General features: G+C 36.3%; 1 protein-coding gene across 2 annotated transcripts in view; it reads left to right on the forward strand.

Moving 5' to 3' along the window:
• GRM1 (glutamate metabotropic receptor 1) overlaps positions 1 to 20,030 on the forward strand; it is a 442,360-nt gene that overhangs the window by 359,356 nt on the left and 62,974 nt on the right. The window lies entirely within an intron of this gene.

Here is a 20,030-nt window from a genome sequence, read left to right on the forward strand (position 1 = left end):
GAACATCAGAAAGACAGTTTGGAGGTTATGACAAAGAAATCTGATTAGAAGGGAGACTGGTAAGTGGTATATGTGGACAAGCCTTGACCTTTAAATATTACAGTTGGATTACTGATGAGGCACTCTTCTCAGTCCCTCTGATTAGCTGGCGGATTTTCACTACTGACCTGCGAAAATGAGCTACCCCAAAGGGAGTATTTTATAACCCTATGAAATGTTAGGTGTCTTGTCAGTAATCAAAGTAACAGGATGTACTCAGTTTTGCTTTTGGATTGGCTAACAACTGGCTCAGTTTTCTACCTCACAGAGACATAAAGAACCACTAACTATTAAATGCTATAACCTGAACTCAGCCTTGGTTAAATGCTTCCCAGAAGAATGTTTTTAAATAATTGAAAGATGGCCTAAATTTCAGGTAGAGGTTGGAGAAAATTTTAGTGGACTTCTCCACTAAAATCTATCCATGCAGCATTTAGAGTATCTGTAGATCCCAGGTTAAGAATCCTGGACCAGAAACTCTAAAGTTCCCTCTGAATCTATGGTCATATAACTGTTACCATCTGATTTATGAATAATATTTTTTAAATAATGAAATAGCTAAAAGATCATTTTGATTTTAAGGAAATAGAAGCTCCTTGAAATTAACATAAGTTCAGAAAATGAAATTTCTAATTATTTGTTACATAATCAGGGAATTTCTAGCTCAGAAGTAGACATAGAATATATTTAGATAATTTTGGCATTATTATAATAAATATGTGCCAGATTAAGCCAAGCAATCAAAATGAAAATAATGAGAATAGTATGTGCTTGATTAAAATAAAATTTCCATTCTGCTCCACCTTACATAAAATGAAATTTACATTTGTGATAAATTACATAGAAAAAAATGAGATATTTTTAACATTGTAGTATGTATAACCAGAACTCTTTAGGGAGAGAAAGAAAGATACAAAGAATTAAGAATCAAAAGAATCAGAGAAATACAAATGAGAAGCAAATTTATTCCTGGTGAACTAAACTATGTCTTGCAATACCCTTGAAGAAATCTAAACAAACAGAAGGTTAGCATCCATTGCCTCGTTGTCAAAATGAGGACAACTCAAAGCTTTGAGGTTATTATGAAAGTCAGTGGCCTGATTAATGTTGATTCAATTAATCCAATACCCAGGTGGTTTGGAAGAATCTAAATTCCATTTTGTTGTGACTTACATATGCTCAAGATATACCTCATAAAATCATTTTTTTAAAATGATTTTCCCTTTTTGAAATATCTGAATTCAAACACTTTTAATTCAACACTTTTCAATTAAAGGGAATTGCAAAATTCCCTTTGTGATTTCATGGCAAAAAGGGAATGGGAAGAGCAGCTAAATTTGTGGAATCAAAAGAAAGTATTTCTTCAGCAAGAGACCTAAAGATCCAAGGTCTCTAGCATGGTTCTTCTCTTATGATACCTGTTGGATAGAAAGTAGATGGAGGAAATACTGAAGTGAAGGTCTGAGTTTCTGGACTGGGCAAAGGAAGCAGAGCTTGGACTGTGAGTCTCTGAGTCCTAGGACGTCATTTCTTCCTGAAATAGAAAGATGCCCTGCTGATTTCTGTAGCATCCCCTTGCTCTGCTAGCCTAATAATGCTGGCAAAAATGAAATGACATTAGCTCAGGTATGACATGTTCTTAATGAAGTCATGCTGTTTGTCTATCACTCCTTCCTCAGTAGGGATACCGAAGAGATATATGATTTCAATGGTATAGGCAACTCCCAGATGAGGCAAGTCCTTTCACCAATGCGGGTGAGTACCTCCTCAAAAACATTATACTCTTAGGGAGTTATCTAGAGAACTGAAAGGTAAAAATGACTTGCCTAGAGTCGTGCCATTTTGTGTCCAAAGTGAAACTTGAACCTACATCTTTGTGTTTCTAAGAGTGGCTATCTAGCTACTACGCTGGCTCAGGATTCAAAGTCAAGATAGAGACTTTACCCTTTATCCCTTTTCTGGAAATCAGGACAATATTTGCTCTTCTCCAATCTGGCATACTTCTCCACCCCTCTGAGGTCTTTGAAAGACACTGACAAGGACTCAGCAACACTATTTACTGGATCTTTTTTAGTATGCTAGCATCTAGTTCATCAGGGTTGTTGCCATTAGAATGGTTTTTCTAAAAGGCTTACCTCAGGCTCCATCATACTGTTCTTCCTTATTTTTTTTCCCCAGAACGTTTTATCTGCATCTCTCCTTTACAGCCATCACTTTTTACCTTTCATGATACTTCTCTGTGTGTATGTTTGTATTGTATGGATAAAGAATAAGGACTGAACATTTGATTTTATTGGTTGAGAGAACTCCCAGATGAGGAAACTGTCAGCACTTTCTCTGAAACTTAGAGACTTATTTTCCTAGAGCACTGAGTAGTTAGGTGATTTATCTGAGGTGGAACTTCCTGAATCCAAAGCCAGCTGACCTCTATGCCACACTGTATTTTATCTTTTCTATCTTATATAAACAGCTTGAGGATACTATGTCATTAAAAAAAAATCTAGATCCTTAGCACATAAACCATGCTTTGTACACAGTACATGCTTACAAAATATTGAAGACAATACACATTAGTATTACTTTTCCGCTAGAGTATGAAATATGTAATTATGTCCACCAAAAATCTTTATTTTATGTAGAAATATTTGGGTATGAAAATTATCTCCAATTTGTTCAAAAAATTTCTCTAATCCACCTTCATCCCAGAGGTGTTCCATATTCACCAAGCCCAAACCATTTATAAGTCCATAGAATCATGGAACTGGGGAGTTGGAAAAGAATCCAGCAATGATCTTAGTCCAGGGATTCACAAGCTCTTTTGTGCCATAGAGCCTTTTGGTAGTCCAGAGAACCCTCTGGACTCCTTCTAAAATATGTTTTTATTTGCAGAAAGTAAGATACTTAGGAACCAATTGTCTTGGCATGTAGGTAGTAAAATATTTTTTTTAAAAACAAGTTCATAGATTCTAGGTTAAGAACCCCTCCTTGAGTTCAACTTAGATATGAAGAGAATCCCTATTATAATATGTCTGACAAGTAGCCATCCAATCTCTACTTAAAGATCTCCAAGGCAGGAAAACCAATCCTTTACATCTTAAGGCAACCCAATTTAACTTGTGGACTCTAATTGTTAGAGAGGTTTTGTTTTGTTTTGTTTTTTTTTATTTGTTGCTGTTGTTTTTCTGAAATGGGTAGTTGTCACCTGCTTCTATAAATCTTGGGAGATTCTGTGTTACATCTTAGATAAATGTCCAGGAAAGACAACAGACCTCTATTTCTGTAGTCAAGTTGACCAATGGCTGCCTCAGTTACTTCTCCTGCCCTTCCCCCACCCACCAATCAGGGAATCACTAAGTACCACTACTCTTCTTCTTCTGACCTGTACAGAATGATCTCTCACTGGACAGCCTCTATGCTTCTACTATATAATTCTTAAGAGAACAAGCTACTTTTTCCTCCTTAGAGCATTCAGGGAAAACCTCAAACTTGTTTTAAGCTCTAATTGAACAGCTGTCCTTTGCCTTCCTCTTTGTGAAATATTCTTCCATTCTCAAAACATCCTGAGAAAGGTTGTTGCCATCTTGTACTGTAAATAGCAATTGAAATTTCATTTCTGTATCCTTTGGGGATGCTTCATCCCCCCTTAACAACTTGGAGTGTGGAGAAGCATTCTTTGAGTACCTCCATCTTCTCCTCCAGGAGACCTGCCTACACTTAGAACACAAATAATAGTTATTCAGCTGTGGCAGAAATACAAACAGCACATATTCCATGTTGTCATTGTACAATTTCTCCTACACTCTGATAGAAATTTTCAGCCTTGACTAAAAAAAAAAAAACAAAACAAACTATTGTGGGTATTTCTACCTCAACGTTAAGTACTCGGTTCAAACTTTTATAACCAGTTATCCCCCTTTTTAACTTGAACAAACTCACTTAACTTCCTTTCCTTAGACTTAATAGTAACTTCATAGCCATACTCACTTCCTCTTTAGCCTTTTACCAGTGTCCACCCTCTCAATATGCTTTATTCTGTCATTGTTACACATACCTTTTCTTTCTTTTCTTGTCTTTTCTTGACAACTAACTCCTTCTTATTTTATCTTCCTCATTAGATTCTACTCCCTAAAATCTTCTTGATCCTCCTAGATCTCTTTAGATCCTCCTTAATCTTCTTTGATTCTGCTCCCCTTTCAAATCAGAACTAGAATCTGGGCCAATATCTAGGTCTGGAGATTATTTTCCTTTAAATTTTCTGGAATTTCTCTTAAATTACTCTAAATTCAACATTTGAAAGTCTCACTAGTCCAGAACTCCCCAAATCACATACTTAATGTCCTTCTACTTATCAGCTTGTCTTTCTCCCACTCCCTCTTCCTAAACTTTTCTCCCTCTTCTTTTCTACTGATGCTCAAATATAATTTTGACTACAAAAGACTTTTATGGCCAACTGAGTTTGAGAAAACCTGCTCTAGACAACTAAACTTTGCAACATTATCAGGGACAGTTGCTATGGCAAAGAAAATAGTCTCGTAAAGCCCACATAATTTGCTAAATATGTGTCATACATTTCCCCAGTGCTAGCACCTTGGATTATTGCCAACAGTGCCAACCCTGGGGGTAGTAACGAAAGAGACAGTTCTCAGCTACAACATCCCTCCCAATGTGTCATGCCAAGGTACCGGTAGGTCATGAAAGTGTGCAGTCACATTTGATTTACAGAAACACCAGAGCTGTTTGTGTTTATTTTAGAAGATAGTGTGAACTGTTCTTTTGCAAATAATCCCTGGAAACATGTGCCTTGCCTGCCAGTTTCTCGGGTAACAAAGACTGACAGTACAGAATTTATTCCAAGAAGTGACAGTAGGCAGAATTTCTATCAGATGCTTTATATCATAGAATAGCTGTGCACATCTGGAATGCAAATCCCCACAATGTCTAACAACAATATTTTTTGCATAGTAGGTAACCATTTCCACTGTCATTAAAATGTACCTTCTCTTTAACTTCTTTTAGTTGCACAAAAGTCTGCATGCTGTGATCCTTCCCATTAAACTGAGACAAGTCTGAAAATGAACACAAAAATGAATGGTCTAGTAATCATCTATTATGAAATCAAATTTAATTCGTCAATCGTTTGACACTTCTACTAATGAAATTAGAGGTTGAAATGAGAGGACAAGATGACCCAAGACTGGTATTGGAGTATGGAATTTACATACTTCACAAAGACTGCTCGACAGATATAGCTCTATCTCTATCTAGATATAACTATTCACACATTTAATTTGCTTGCCCCAGAAACTATGTTGCAACAATAGAATAACTTTCATACAGAGAGCTCTAAGAAAGCTTAGAAAATACTTTACATATATATCTTATTCATTCTTCACAACAACCTTGTAAAATGTTCTCATTTTAGAGATGAGAAAACTGAAGCTCAAAGAGATAAAATAAATTTTCAGAAGGCACAGAATAAGTAAATGTCAGGGCTAGTATTCAAACCCTGGTTTCTTGATCCCAAGCTTTTACATTATGCCACACCGTCTTTCATGATAGTGTAGGAAATATACTTGTTTTAGTTTCCAAAGACTTGTGTTCAAGTACCAGCTCTGCCAACAATTAGCTATGTGACTTGGAGCAAATCATTAAAATAACAATAAACAAATTATTATATAATTATATATATTTAGATTTCTATATAACTATGTAGTATGTATATAATTATCATAGAAATAATAACAACATAGTAATAGCTAGCTCTTTAAAGTTTCCAATGCTTCATGCATATTCACTCAGATTCTCATAATAACTCTATGGGAGATGGTACTATTATGTCTGTTTTTTAGATAAGGAAGCTGAGGCTAAGAGATTAAGAGATGTCTAAGGTCACACAGCTGGGCTTGGCCTGAGGCAGAATTCAAACTCGTCTCTTTGACTAAAAGCCCATCACTCTATCTTCTGTACTACTTAGGTACTCCAGACCTCTGAACTAGCTGAATCTGTTTCTTCTCTGGTCTAATATGGAGAAGGAAATGGCACATCATTATCTTTGCCTAGAAAACCGCAAATGGAGTCATGAAGAGTCGGACACAACTGAAAATAAGTGAACAACAAAATCCTTACAGGTTGTGGTTGGTACTAAATAAGACAATATGCCTAGAACATTTTGTAATTGTAAAGTTTTGTTACAAATATAAACCATGCCTATTTTAGCATCTATCACTTTAGTACTTCAAGGATTATCATTTCTTAACATGGTTGTTGAGAGTTGCTATGACTGAAAAACTCATTGTCCTCCAATCAACCAGGAGGCAAGCCCCTGAATTGCCAAGACTATACATTAAGCCTTTACAGACAGGGACTTGTAGTCTTCTGAGATGGCCTTAGAGAGCCCAGAGTCACCTTGAGAGAATCACAGAATCATAATACTGGGAGGGACCTCTGTGATCATCTAGTTCAGCCTACACCTGAAAATAAATCTCCCTTAAAATATATCCAACAAGTAGTCACCTAGCCAAGAGGTATCAAACATGAATGCAACCCACAACACTCCCAATTATGGCCTGAAACACATTAAAATTAAATTGGGAAATAGTTAACAAATTAAATAAAAATACAATTAAATAGAGATAATATTAATATATAGCTTTCTAAAGCAAAATGCAGCTTGTGGGAATCCTTATGTATGGTCAACGACCCTTATTTCTATTTGAGTTTGACACTATTGACCTAGCATCTGCTAGAGGACCACTAGGGAGGTGAAACCCACTGCTTTCCAAGGCAGTCCATTACACTTCCAGAGAACTGTAATGGTTAAGAAGTTTTTCCTTACATCAAGCCTAAATTGCCTTCTGAAACTTCCATGCTGTGAAAGAAAAACTCAGCACTGTTTTAGGCACAAGTTTTCTGGGGACCAATTCCTTAACTAATCCTAAGAATCTTTGTTTAGAGAGAAAGGACAAAAATCCATCCTACCTTTGAAAATTTCTCTAACACAAACATTTCTACTCATTTAGCAAAAGCAATATTTCAAAATAAGATTTAGCATAGTTAACATAGCTAATAGTTTAGACACATCAAACAGAATAATCTGTCAACTTTTGGCCCACCTTAGAGAATGATTTTCCTAAAGCTATTCAAGCCTGCTTCAACTACTCCCTCTTTTTTCAGCTTGATCAAAGTTGAGCTCAAAAGCTACTTCTATTAGTTGAATTAGGCAAATAGGTTCTTGCTTCTCTTAGTCTGAACATTATCCTAATCAGTTTCAGGGAAAATTCTTTTTTTCTTTTTTCTCAAATTTTATTTTTATTTATTTTAATTATTTTATTTGTTTTCAGTATTCTACAATCAGTTCCATATATCTTAGATTTTTTTCCCTCCCTCCTTTTCCTTCCCCCCTCCCTCCCTACTCCCTCCTGGAGATGGCTTGCAATCTTATATAGGTTCTACACATAGGTTCCTATTAAATACATTTCCACCTTAGTCATGTTGAATAGAAGAATTAAAATGAATGAGAGAAACCATAAAACAAAACAAAACATAATATAAAAGAAAATGGTTTGTTTCATTCTGTGATCCAGTTCCACAGTTCTTTCTCTGGATGTGGAAGGCATTTTGCCTCAAAAGTCCATTGGGAATTTTTTAGATTCTTCCATTGCTATGAAGGATTAAGTCTACCAGAAAAATTCCTTGCACACTGTGGTTGTTGCTGTATACAAAGTTCTCCTGGTTCTGATCATTTCACTCAGCATCAGTTCATATAAGTCCTTCCAGGGCTCTCTGAAGTCTTCCTGCTCATCATTTCTTATAGCACAATAGTATTCCATTACATTCATATACCACAACTTGTTCAGCCATTCCCCAGTTCATGGGCATCCCCTTGATTTCCAGTTTTTGGCCACCACAAAGAGAGCTGCTATAAATATTTTTGTACATGTGGGACCCTTTCCCATTTTTATGATCTCTTTGGGATACAGTCCTGTATCCCAAGTGATATACAGAAGTGATATTGCTGGGTCAAAGAGTATGCACATTTTTGTAACTCCTTAGGTATGGTTCCAAATTGTTCTCGAGAATAGTTGGATCAGCCCACAGCTCCACCAACAATGAATGAGTGTTCCAACTCTCCCACATCTTATCCAACATTTATCATCTTCCTGTTTTGTCATGTTAGCCAATCTGATTGGTGCAATGTGGTACCTCAGAGTTGTTTTGATTTGCATCTCTCTAATCAATAGTGATTTAGAGCATTTTTTCATGTGACTATAGATGGCTTTAATTTCATCCTCTGGAAACTGCCTGTTCATATCCTTTGACCATTTACCAACTGGGGAATGACTTGTATTCTTGTACACTTGACTCAATTCTCTATATATTTTAGAAATGAGGCCTTTATTGTAGACACTAGTTGCAAAAATTCTTTCCCAGTTTTCTGCTTCCCTCCTAATCTTGGTTGTACTGGGTTTGTTTGTGCAAAAACTTTTCAGTTTAATGTTATCAAAATTATCCATTTTGTACATCATAATGTTCTGTATCTTTTGTTTGGTCAAAAATTTCTCCATAAATCTGACAAATACACTATTCCTTGCTTTGCTGATTTGTTTATGATATCAATCTTTATACCTAGATCTTGTATTCATTTGGACATTATTCTTGTGTACGGTGTCAGCCATTTGTCTGTGCCCAGTTTCTGCCACACTGTTATCTAGTTTTCCCAGCAATTTTTGTCAAACAGTGAGTTTTTATCCCAGAAGCTATAGTCCTTGGGTTTATCAAACAGTAAACTGCTATATTCATTGACTACTGTGTCTTGAGTACCTTGCATACTCCACTGGTCTACTCCTCTGTTTCTTAGCCAGTATTAAGAGGTTTTTATTATTGCTGCTTTATAATACAATTTGAGATCTGATAGAGCTAGGGTACCTCCCCTTGAATTTCTTTTTCATTAGTTCCCTTGGTATTCTAGACTTTTTGTTCTTCTACATAGATCTTAATATTATTTTTTCTAGCTATAGAAAATAATTATCTGCTAGTTTGATTGGTATGACACTGAATAAGTCAATTAATTGAGGTAGAATTGTCATTTTTGTTATATTGGCTTGGCCTACCCACGAGCAACTGATGTTTTTCCACTTACTTAGATCTGACTATATTTGTGCAGGGAAAATTCTTTCCTGGGCTGATCAGACCTTTCTCTTTAGAGAGTGTTTAGATTTTTCATAATAACGATATAAAAAGATTTTGACACAGGAACCTGCTATTGAAACTGATAGTTAAAGAAAGAGTGATTAAATTTCTCATTTAAATTACACCAAGAACCTCAGTCTACAGTATTGTCCTAATATTATTTTATAAAATGTAACTTTAAAAGGGGTGGGGGAAGGCTTAATATGCTTACAGATCTCATTGCACCTAATTCTCCCTTGTAGGGTCAACTATAATGTCTCCTCAACTTGACAGATCTTGAAATACCTGAATATATCTATTATGTTCTACCCTGAGAATTCTCCAGGTTAAATTTACCCAATTCCTTCAGCTGATTCTCAAATGACAAAGACACAAGGCCCTTCAACATTCTGGTGGTCCTATTCTAGATTCTTTGGAGCTTACCAATGCCCTTTCTAAACCATAGTTCCCAAAACTGAACCCATCTCTCCATATGGTGTCTGAAGAGGGTAGCATACAATGGGACTATCACCTTATTCCTAGAAGCTACACACACTCTTCAGTGTAGCCCAAGGTCTCATTAGATTATTTGACTACCTGCCATACAACCTTACTGACTTATATTGAGCTAATAAGACTATTACTAAAAGTCCAAGGAGGTTTTCAAACATGGTTCCATGGTTTCATGGTTCCCCCATCCTACACTTGCAAAGTTGATTTTTTGGACTCAAGTGTAAAACTTTACATTTATCCCAATTGAATTTCATCTTATAAGATTCAGTTTTAACATCAAATTTGTCAGGATCATCTTGGATCATGACTTTGCATCCAATGTGTTAGTAATTCCCCCTTCCCCCGCTTTGTGCCATATGCAAATTATATGAGAGGAAGAAATAAGCACTTATTAAGCTCCTACTATGTGTAAACACTTAACAAATATTTTATTTGGTCCTCACATCTGTGAGGGAGGTATTATCATGATCCCAATTTTAGAATTGAGGAAACTAAGGCATATGGAGATTAAATAACTTTTCCAGGGTCACACAGCTACTGAGTGTGTAAGGTTGGATTTGAACTCAGGTCTTCTTGTCTCCAAATTTTGTGCTGCCTAGCTACTACAATATGGCATGATGAGCACGCCATCTATTGATATCTCCAAGTAGTTGATAAAAATGCCTTGTTGAGGGATTACAGATGGGATTTAATGAAATACTATGTTTATTATATAACAATAATGTCACCATACTGAAAGTGATCTATGTAGTCACTGGTAATTTTTCTCCTAGTTAGAGAATCTCTCATCTATGATTACCTTGAAATGGAAATAAGCTAGGATTCTTCATTTAAGTAAAAGGATGGGTATAGCACTGCAGTGCTCTCTTGGTGCAAAGGGCAGCAGCATGGTTAGAAGTACTGGTATATGAATGGAGTCATTGCCTAAGGCAAAGTTCAGGAAACTTTGAATCCTGTAGTCTATCCACACACTTATTAATATATTCTGTTTGTTACATCGGCATAGTATCCCATACATCCCTCCACCTCACAGAGACTCACTCCATATGACAAGTAGTATTTTTTTTTGGAGAAAAAAGGAAAAAATCAACACATCTGATCAATACATTAGAAAAGTCTAAAAAATATGTGCAATGTGTAATACCTGTGAACCTTCTATCTCCATGAAGAGGTAGATCAGGGAGTCCCACTTGATCGTTATAATTTTGTTATGCTTGCTTTTGGTTTTTTAATATCTAGGTGTTCTTTCCATTTTTGTTGTTGTACTTACTGTGCATATTGTTTTCTTGGCTTGACCATCAGTTAGGGATGGCTAAAAAAATACATGGATGTTTTGGAATATTAGTGTGCTGTAAGAAATTATGTATTTGATGAATACATGGCAACATGGAAAAATCTACATGATCTGATGCAGAGTGAAGTAAGCAAAGCCAAGATATTAAAAAATCAAAAGCAAACATAATAAAATTTTAAGGCTGAAATGGAACTCAAATGAAGAGATATGAGAAGACATCCCTGTCGTTTTTTGACATTTATAGGGTGTCAAGTGAAACATCAGGATTGTTTTGACTTGAATTTCTCTTATCATTAGTGATTTGAGGCATTTATTCATTGGATTGTGAATACTTTGTACTTCTTCTTTTGAGAACTGTTTGAACATATCTTTTGACCACTAGGGAATGGCTATATCCATATATTTGTTCATTTGGTCTGAACACTGACAGCTTAAAGAGTCAAAACAGATCCTGTCTGGGAGAGTAGTCAATTCTAGCTCCTGAGATCCTTACCACAGATGGGACAGAACCTTTTCACTGCATAGCTTTTTCCGTTTTCTGTGATTTGATTTTAAAATGCCTCATCAGCCACCCTTGCTTATTCTTCTCCTTAAGAAATAGTAAGGAGGGGAACATTAATATTAGGGGATTATTTTCAGGATCTGTGCAGATCCCCTTGATGATCTTCTAATCCACAAACAATTTTCTTGGCAACTACACCTCTACATGTATCTTTCCATTATATGTTTACAACCGGAAAAGGTCTTAGAGATTACCTTGTCCAACTCCAGAGAAGTTAAATGAGTAAATGAGTTAATGAGTAAAAGGTCCTGCAGGAAGTAACTGACAGAGGGATTCAAATCAGTCTTCTTTCCAATGAAGTATGCTTTCCATGGCAACTATGCTGACTCTCTGCACCATGAAATGTCTTGTGGAACACCTTGTCTGTCTAATGTGCAGAGAATTCTGAGAACTTTTTGTTTGCTCTTGTTGTTTGTTTGGATCTATTTTTTGCTGCCAGGATGTTTTTACAACATTTCCTTTTGAAATTTGATTCTTTCTTAAAAGGATGGTACCGTTTTGCCATCTAAATATTTCCAATCACAATTAAACAGCTTTTAAACAGAGGGTCAACCCCACATCATCACATCAATCCAATCCAATCTAGTAAACATTTATTAAGAGCCTACTGTGTGTCAGCAAACTGAGCATTTTCTCTCTTCCTCTTTTGTGCCCCTGACTTTGTTTCTTATTTTGAAGTTTAATTTCTCTTTTCAATGAACAAGCATTTATTTTTTTCTTGATTCCACATCTTTCTCCAGTTGAACAAAAAGAAAAAGATAGCTCTCATATCAAATATGTATAGTCAAGCAAAACACATTACTTCATTGCTGTTGTCCAACAATGTGTCTTGATTCCATCATCTCTCTGCCAAGAAGTGAGTAGTGTGCTTCATCTTCAGTCTTTTGGAAGAGGTTGGGTCTTAAATTCTTTCAAAGTTGCCTTTCTTTATAATATTGCTATTCCACAAGTTCCTCTCCTGGGTCTTGATACTGCACTTTGCATAACTTTATATGGTTCTTCTCAGTCTTCTCTAAAGAGGTCTGTTTAATCATTTCTTTTGGCACCATAATATTCTGTTACAATCATATACTATAATTATTTTAGTTATCCCCCAGTTGATGTGTACTATTCAGTTTCTATAAGAAAAGTTTCTAGAAATATTTTTGTTTATATGTGTCTTTTTTTTTTCTTTGATGTCTTTGGGATATATGCCTCATAATGGCATTGCTGGGTTAAGGTGTCTGCATATTTTTGTGGCTTTGGGGGGAATAGTTCCAAATTGCTTTCTAGAATGGATGGATCAATTCACAACTCCACCAACAGTAGTTCACATGCCTGTTTTCCCACATCGCTGCCAACAATGGTTATTTCCCCTTTTTTGTCATCTTTGCCAATTAGATGGGCATGAGGTAAAACCTAATTGCAGCTTTAATTTGCATTTCTCTCATGGCTAATGTAGGAATTTGCATTGCCTAACTATACATATTTGTAATAGGTTTTGTTTTTCTTGCTTTCTCAATGGGAAGTCAGAGGGAAAAGATCTGGAACTGAAAATAAACTTGAATCAAAAAATAATTTGCAAATCTCTAATTATTAGTTATTTGGATTTTTTTGTTCTAATTGTTAACACAACTATTTCTTCTCTTGTCCAAATCAGATGCCTTGAAGTAATCTTAATTGATCTCTACTCCTCATATCCAGTAGTATAACTGAACTGCTAGAAACAGAGCACCTGCATTAGATGCAGATCAGTTTAGGGCATATCAGGTATTCTTGATATGCCCACTTCAGCAGGACTTCCATTTCGATAAAGGTTATCCAACAAAATCAATTTTTAAAATATTTATTTTTAGTTTTCAACATTCATTTCCACAAGACTTTGAGTTCTAAATTTTCTTCCCTGCCCTCCCCTCTCCGTTCCCCAAGATGGTATACAATCTATTATAGGCGATACACATACATTCATATTAAGCAAATTTTCACATTAGTCATGTTGTAAAGAAGAATTAGAACCAATGGGAGAAACCACAAAAAAGAAGAAACAAAGAAAAAGAGAGGGAGCAAATAGTATGCTTTAACTGGCATTCAGACTCCATAGGTCTTTTTCTGGATGGGGATAGCATTTTCTATCATGAATCTTTAGGATTGTCTTAGATCCTTGCATTGCTAAGAAGAACTGAGTCTATCAAAGTTAGTCATTGCACAGTAAGAACTGAGTCTATCAAAGTTAGTCATTGCACAATGTTGATATTACTATGTACAGTATTCTCCTCACTTCACTCAGCATCAGTTCATGTAAGTTTTTCCAGGTTTTTCTGAAGTCTGCTTGCTCATAATTTCTTATGAAGAGTAGTATTTCATCACATTCATATACCACCATTCAACAAAATCAATTAAATAACTAGATTGGTCTAATGGAAAGAAGGCTGAATTTAGAATGAGTTCACATCTTAGCTCTGTTACTTATTACCTAAAGTAAGCTTGGCAAATTGACTATCTGGGATTCAGGATCTTCATCTGTAAAATGAGACAGCTGGACTGGATGACCTCTCTGGTCCTTTGTAGGTCTCCATCTACAAATCTCTTGCTTGAGTCCTAGCACTTTTAATATCTGGTAAGGCACACTTTTCTTCTTTCAATTTAGTTTTTGATAAGAGGGATAGGGCTGGTTGTGAGTAGCACTTAAGCTCTGATACTTTCTCTACCTTTCCTTAGTCTCCTTTTAGTGGAGATTCTAATGGCTTCACCAATAAGCTGTATGTGTGTTCGTCCTTTGTTGCCAAAGAAGACCATGCCATCAGAGAAATAATGACATGACTTGCACTTGATTTTTGTTTTTTTGAGTGAGGGAGGGCTGTGCAGGTCACCAGCCTCACTTCTCCTCCAGAGCCATCTGAATCCAGTGACCAGATATTCATCAGAATGATTGGAGATGACCCAGGGTGAGGCACTTGGGGTTAAGTGACTTACCCAAGGTCACACAGCTAGTAAGTGTCAAGTGTCTGAGGTGAGATTTGAACTCAGGTCTTCCTGACTGCTGCACTGGTGCTCTATCCACTGCACCACCTAGCTGCCTCCAACAAGCTGTATATGAGAATGGAGAATACTCCATTTTGGCTAGAACATGAGTTCATGGAAAGGATTAATATGACATAAGGCTAAAAATGTGGGTAGCGTCAGATTTTGAAAAGCCTTGAATACTGGACGAAGGAATCTGAATTCAGAAGGAAATATGGAAGTCATTTTTTTTAAACAGAGAAAAGACATAACCAGACCTACATATTAAAAAGAGAAAAGATCGTTCTGACAACTGAATGAAGGTTGGGTCACAGAGCGAAGAGAGGAAGAGAGAAAAAAACAGAAGACTATTGCTGCTATCCAGGCAGGTGTTAGCGAGGATATGTCAGGAGGACAGAGAAGAAAGGAAAGATGACAAATATAGTGGGATCATCAGGACATGGTAATTGATAGGCTATTAGTGGTAAAAGAGAGCAGAGTTAGTCAACAATAACCCCAAAGTTACCGGTCTAGGAGACTTGCTGAACAGTGGTATGATAAGCAGAAATAATGAAGTCAGAAAGAAAACCACATTTAAGAGAAGAAATAATGTGTTCAATTCTGTATGTATTAAGATAATACTGATAATAGTTACTTTCCTCATGCTGGAGTGACATAAGATAGTTTAATCCCTACCAAGAGGAAGGAATGTTTCTCCTTATTGCTCACTAAGGGTTTTTATGCGAAATTTTAAAATTCTTTCTTTCCATTTCTTTGGAATTTGTTGTACAATGATTTAAGCATTAGTGAACATAAAAATGGAGCCTAAATTATTACTTGGACTGGGTCTGGAGTTTGAAAGAACAAAGTTTGGAAAACGCACTGTGGTTTATTGTGGATATCACTGCTCCTCTGGGCTTTGTGCAGGAATTTGTTCTAATAACATGGAAATGTATGCTGAGAACACTCTTTGCTCTCATTTTCTACCAATAAAAATGGTTGTCTGACCTGTCAATTAAGCCAAAAGCAATGGTTTCAATGAATTATTATAGAGTGCTGGATGGACTAACACTGACTGATGGATTATTCAATCAGCCAGTTACAGGAACACAGGAACATCTGTCATCAGAAGATATTCTAAGATCTTTCTTTTCCTTATCCCTTTATCCCATTTTACCTATCTCTTCCAAGTCATGTTCAAGTACATGAGCATGATTTATTCATCCATCCATTAATTTATTCAGTAAGTTTTATGAAATGTGCATTGTGTCCACACCAAGTTTTGGATATCTTAAACTGGATTTTCTAAAGGTGGGGAGGGGACAAAAAATACATTTATTTTTAAGCACCTACTATGTGTCAGGCACTATGCTAAGAAACATATCATAGGCATTTCAAACTCAGCATTACAAAACAGAACTCAAAATCTTTCTCCCCAAATATACCTCTTTTTAATATCTCTGTTATTTTTGAGGGTACCATCCATACTTCCAGTCATCATTGAAACCTTGGTATAATCTTCAACTATTCATTTTCACATATCCAATCTGTTGCTAAATCTTTCTTTTTTCATGGCATCTCTTGTATACAGACCCTTTATTTCCACATATGTAACTATTACTCTTGTTCAGCCCCTCCTCTCTTCTCATATGAAGTATTTCAATACCCTTCTAATTGGTCTCTCTGCTTCAAGTGTCTCCCCATTCCAATTTATTTTACACTCAAAAATAACTTTTCTATGGTGTATATCTGACTGTTACCCCATCACTCAGTAAACGTGTGTCTCTCTCTAGCCTTCAGCATCACACATATAATCTTATTGCATGTAAAGCCCTCTACTACCTGACTCCTACTACATGACACGCTAATCTCTGTGCTAATCTCTGATTGTCCTCCATGCCTGCAATGCTCTAGCTCCTCTTCTCTGGATCCTAGATTCCTTCGCTTCCTTCAAGATTCAGTTCAAATCCCACGTTCTATAAAAGGACTCTCTCTTTTCCTTCTGATGCTTGTTCCTTTCCCTCTCAGGCTACCTTCCATTTACTTTGAATAAATCTCATACATAACTAGTTACTGACATGTGACCTTCCCCTATATACACAACTCCAATTTAAACATTAGTTCCTCAAGGTCAGGGACCATTTTGTCTTTATATTCCCAGAGCTTCGCACAGTATCTGGAACATAAAAAGCTTTTAATAAAGAATTATTGAGAAGGTTGTATTCTCAATTCAAATACTAGTCTCTCCTTTGTCATTTTAGAAGTGATTAGGGAGCAGGGAACACTTCTCCCTGGAGCCTTGGTATCACCAAATATTCTAATATCTGCAAGTGCCTTAATATGGTTAGAGCAAGGTATTTGTTCCCCTACTCTGTGGAATGTTTGCCCTAGACTCCAAAGAAGAGGGGTGAAAACTTGGTCACTTTCTACTCCAATTTTGGAAAATTTATAATTTATATTCTATATTGTGATTATATTGTGATCATATTTGGGTCCAACCATTCCTCATTGACTTATATTTCCATTATTGAGCAGATTTTCAGGTGGTACAGTGGTTATAACATTGAATCTGGAATTAGGAAGACCTAAGTTCAAATTTGTCCACTTACTAACTGTGTGATCCTGAATTAATCACTTAAACTCAGTCTGCTTCAATTTCCTCAACTGTAAAGTTGGGATAATAATGGCACCTACTCCCAGAATTGTTGTGAGGATAAAATGAGATAATAATCGTAAAATGGTTTGTAAACCCTAAAGCACTGGACAAATGTTCATCATCATCATCATCATCATCATCATCATCATCATCATCATCATCGTCATCATTTTTACCATTCAGTGTAAAGGGATTTGTTGTTTTTCTTTGGTCTTTTCAGTCGAGAGTGACTCTTCATGACCTCATCTGGGGTTTTGTTGGCGAAGATACTGGAGTGCTTTGGCATTTCTCCAGCTCATTTTATAGTTGAGGAAACTGAGGCAAACAGGGTTAAATGACTTGCTTATGGTCACACAGCTAGTAAGTGTCTAAGGCCAGATTTCAATTCAGGAAGATGAGTCTCCCTGATTCCAAGCACAGTACTGTATCCACTTAGTTATCCCCAATGAAAAGGTTAATGGCATTCAAAATTTCCTTAGTTTTAGGCAAGGTCTGTAAGCTCTATCCTCACACTACTCTTAGGTGAACTTTGATAAGGAAGGCAAGGGAAATAAGCTTTGTGGGTGGAAAGGCAGCAGCCCTGAGAACTCTAGTCTTTATAGACTACCTGCATCAGTATACAAAAGTTGGAAGAAGCTAGAATCATTTCCTGGTATTTATAGTTTGGAATGTTACGCCATTGTTATAAAAGTGGTTGTTCTTAAGCAAGGAAAAGAGAGAAAAAGCAACCAAATGAGACTACTTTGTACATCTGAATTCATGGCTGAGTCTAGAAGTGAACCTAAGAAGGATTGAATTTCCCAAGTCCCTTTTCTTTTTTTTAAAACTATGTCTCTGTTTCCTTGTGTCATATTTGTCCCTGGGAAGTCCTATGTATGATTCCAGGGCATGATCCCAAGTTCCTGGGGTCTTAGAGAGAATACCACAGAACTTGGGGTAATGAATCTATATCACAATACATCCCTTGCAGCATCTTATGAGCCCTTTCCCACTTGTCTAGGTCATGCCTGTACATAGGCATAAGTCATAAGCATGGAGCCATCAATAAACACCAGATGTTGATGGTAAGAGAGAAAACTAGAGAAGTAACTACCCTTTCATTCTTTCTAAAACAAGAATTCTTAACTTTTTTTGTCAAGTGACTGCTTTGGCTGCCTGGAAAAGACTATGGATCTTCTCTTTGTCAGAATAAGGTATTTAAACACATAAAATAAAATGTGAAGGACTATAAAAATTATGTTGAAATATGTTTTCCCACATATTCTATCACTGTGCATCATTGGGGTTAACTGACTTCAGATTAAGAACCCCTGTTCTAAAGGAAGGCTCTGAATGTAGCTTGGTAGGCATTGAAAATGAATCCTTTCTATTGCTAGAATTTCTTTTGTGAATATAAAAGTCATCAAATTGTAGAGAGTTTGAAGTATTGAAAGGTCATCAAATATAGCCTATTCCTTAACAAAGATCCCCTTTAGAATGTGCCTAACAAATGGTCTTTAGTCCCTACTTAAAGACCTCTAGGTTTAGGGAACTCACTGCTTCTTAAGGCAGCTAAGTTTATTTTTAAACAACTTTAATTATTTGAAAATTTCTCATTGTATCAAGCTCAAATCTTTGTCTACCCATGAAAAATAATTGTAGTGTTGTTAGATGAATATATTTTGCCACTGGTAAATTTGTGGTAGGGAAGCCAGGTGGTGCAGTGAATAAAGCCTGGAGTCAGGAAGACCTGAGTTTAAATCTGGCCTCAGACTCTTACTAACTGTGTGAACCTGGGCAAGTCACTTAACCACTCAGTCTTAGTTTCCTCATCTGTCAAACAAACAGGAGAAGGAATTGTCAGCCACTCCAATATCTTTGTCAAGAAATTCCCAAATGGGGTTACAAAGAATCCGCTACAACTGAAATGACTGAACAACAAAAAATTTGTGGTACTTGAAATATGGAAAAAAGCACCATAATCTAATAATTATCTATTAATAATTACATTGACTATCTTAAAAAGAACATGTGTCCCCTGGTCTGATCACATCTGGAATATTGTGTTCATTACTAAAGGCTACATTTTAGGACAGACATTGATAAGCTATAGGACTAGTACAAGGCAGGTGAAAGTCCTCATTCATGCTATATCTATGAAGATTGGTTGAAGGTCCTGGAAATATCTAGTCTAGAGAAATGTAGTGCATATGAACTGTCAAGAATTTGAAGGGCTCCTGGGTAGAAGGGAATTAGACATGTTCCATTTGGCTTCAGAGGGAAGAAATAGTAGCAATGGGTGAAAAATGCAAAGAGATAAGTTTAGGCTTGATGTCCAGAAAAATTTACTTAAATTTAGAACTGTTCAAAGATAGAATGGAATATTCCTGAAAGCAGCAGGGTGCCTGCAAGTTAAGCTAAAAGAGATTATCCTCAAGTCCTGGGTGACTGAGGAAATGGGCAAGTCAGGTAAGAGAGCTTCAGTTAGCTGAATCAATTTGAAGTGTCCTCAGTACCAGTCCCTGAATATCCTTTTCCTTCTATGGCTTAGTTGAGCAGCTTTTGTTAACTGTTGAGTGACCTATGATTGAGTCATTGTTCCAGTGCTGCATCTAATATACCAGGGGATAGACCTGGATCAATTCGTACCTTACCTGCTTCATAGACTATACCACAGACTCTCTGGGTTAAGGGTTTCTCTAGTATAAAATGAAGAGATTGAACCAAATGATCTCTGAGTTCTTTTCTTGCTCTCAGTCTTATGAACCTATTAAAAACTCTTTCATTAGAATTAAATTATGTTCGGATAAAATGCATAGTTCTATTATTTCTTACTACTG

The sequence above is a fragment of the Notamacropus eugenii genome, chromosome 2 (genome assembly GCF_028372415.1).
Source record: "Notamacropus eugenii isolate mMacEug1 chromosome 2, mMacEug1.pri_v2, whole genome shotgun sequence".
NCBI classification, from domain to species: Eukaryota; Metazoa; Chordata; class Mammalia; order Diprotodontia; family Macropodidae; genus Notamacropus; species Notamacropus eugenii.